The sequence below is a fragment of the Notechis scutatus genome, chromosome 10 (genome assembly GCF_049901735.1).
Source record: "Notechis scutatus isolate UNSWTSFEM ecotype Mainland chromosome 10, rNotScu1.2, whole genome shotgun sequence".
Lineage (NCBI taxonomy): Eukaryota > Metazoa > Chordata > Lepidosauria > Squamata > Elapidae > Notechis > Notechis scutatus.
The window spans coordinates 12700071-12702718 of record NC_142018.1 but is presented as its reverse complement, the minus strand read 5'-3'; positions in this window follow the sequence as shown (position 1 = coordinate 12702718).

The window sequence follows — 2648 nt, the reverse complement described above, 5'->3', positions numbered from 1 at the left end:
GACCGTTGTGTGTTATTCAGTCCTCTCCCTCTGAATGTGCATCGAGAGCCCATATGTCAGGGAAGCCCTGGGTGCTCTGAATTTGGATGGGGTGGGCAGTGAGTCTACAGACTTGGGCAACTTTAAGACTTTAAACCAGGGGTGTCCAACCTTGGCAACTTTAAGACTTGTGGACTTCAACTCCCAGAATTCCTCAGCCAGCAAAGCTGGCTGAGGAATTCTGGGAGTGGAAGTCCACAAGTCTTAAAGTTGCCAAGGTTGGACACCCCTGATTTAAACTATGCTGGCTGGAGAATTCTGGGAATTGAAGTCCACAAGTTTTAAACTTTGCCAAGGTTGGACACCCCTGCTTTAAATTATGCTGGCTGGAGAATTCTGGGAATTGAAGTCCACAAGTTTTAAAGTTTGCCAAGTTTGGAGACCCCTGGGTTAGGGTTACGGGGAATCACGACGCATCGTCTCTGCCCCTAACCATATTGCAAAGGTACACTATCCTATACGCTTCTGTGATTGTGCCAGTTGGAGGGGAAAAGGGAGATGAATATGTTTTGAAGGATGTTTATCTCCTTGGCGATGGAAAAAATAATGTTTGGCGGAGAGAGGAAGCTGGCTAAGAATCATTTCCCTTGGGGTTTATTTTCTTCCCGCAAAAGAACGTTTGTGGGAGTGAATTTAAAAAGGAATGCCTGTTCTCCGAGTACAGTTTACAGGTAGCCCCCGAGTTAAAACCACAATTGAGCCTCAAATTTATGTTGCTCAGTGAAACATTGAGTTTGCCCCATTTTACGACTGTCCTTTCCCACAGCTGTTAAGTGAATCACTGCATTTGTTAAGATAATAATATGGTTGTTAAGCGAATCTGGCTTCCCCCAATGACTTTTCTGGCCAGAGGTTTGCAAAAGCTGATCACATGACACCCGGGACACTGCCACTGTCATAAGTATGAACCAAGCACCTGAATTTGGATCACGTGGCCATGGGGATGCTGCCAAGGTCGTAAGTATGGGAAATGGTCACAAGGTCCCTTTTTTCAGTGCCGTGGTCAACCCTGAAGCTGGCTTCAGCATTGCCACTCTGGAGCTGAGGAATTGGGGAGGGGGGAGATAGAGAGACCTGGGGTTTAGTAGCCAAAACAAAATACTTCCTCCTGGGAACCAAGGACGTTCCCACAGGTGGTCAGAGAGAGGAGGAGTGAAGTTACCAGGCAACTGAATGGTTCCTTGATTGGACCATATGACTGACTGACTGGGCAAGTGGGGGAAAAAACTTCTAATTAGGTGAAAACTGCGGGAACATTCAGAGTTGATTTCCCCCAGCTTGTGCCAATATGACATATCAAAAAAAACTGTTCTTTGAGGAATCATCCTGCCTCGGACTTCCGTTTGCTATGGGTGTGTGACTTGGAACCCTGACATTAAACCGACTCTGAATGTTCCCGCGGTTTTCACCTTGCAACTTTGAACGGTCACTAAGTGACCTGTTGTAAGTCAAGGACTACCTGTAGTTAACCTCCTCTCTAGAGCAGGAAACAGAGAATGCCTGAACCGACTTCCCAGGAACATCTGTGGAGATTCTCCATCATCCGGGTCACGGTTGTCCCAAAGGGGCTTTTTCAAAAGGCAACTGGACTTCCTGGTTTTTTTTGCTTTTGAAGGCATTTGGCTTCTCGTCCAAGAAGCTTCTTCGGTTCTTCCTCTCGGATGAGAAGCGGAATGTCTTCAAGGAAAAACAAAGGAAGTCCAGGTGCCTTTTGAAAAAGCTACCTTTGGGATACTTCCCAGGGAAATATCCCTGCTTCAGATCTGTAGAGAATCCCAGGAAAAACCCACACCTCGAATAATGCTTGGGAAGAGAATGGCAGCGATTAAATCTCTTGCGTTCCTGCTGGCCTTGGGCAGAGAGCTGTTGGGATTGCAGATCAATAACGCTCCTGCCATATTTTAGAATAATGCCACCTGCCCTCCCCACCTGGTACAATGCATCACAGTAATAAACGCACTTTCCTTCCTAATGGCTGCTATGATTGACCGGGGTGTGTGTGTGTACTGCATCCAGGTGGCATGGTAGCCTGCGTGGCTTCCTTAGAGGTGGTATTTAGCAGGTTCTGGCCAGTTCTGGAGAAGCGGTAGTGGAAAGTTTGAGTCGTTCGGAGAACCAGCCAATCCCACCTCTGACTGGCCCCACCAACCCCATCTATTCTCCCCCTCCCAGCTGATCGGCTGGGTCTTCTTTGGTTTGCCCTGCACAGGAGAATGGAGCTGGAAAGCAGGTTAGTGGGGTGGGGAGGGAACGGGGATTTTGCAGTAACCTTCCCCTGCCATACCCACAGAACCAGTAGTAAAAAATTTTGAATCCCACCACTGGGCTTCCTCCTTTCTCTACGCCCCGTTGTGGAAAGACAACACAACTCTTTTTGCAGTGTGTCTGTCCATCCTTGTGTCAAGAGCAGAAAACGCTGCTGGTGCTTTTCCCTGTTCTGTTTAAGATACCATTTTTTCATGTTCCGTGGCAGGTTATTCCATAAATGGGCTAATGCTAACTATTTAGTATGTCCACCTCTGGTTTCCATGAACATTTTGAAAATTGTGTCCTAAGTTTTGTTCGTGTGACCTGGCAGCTAGGCCTGGCCACTCCTGTTTCTGTGCAAG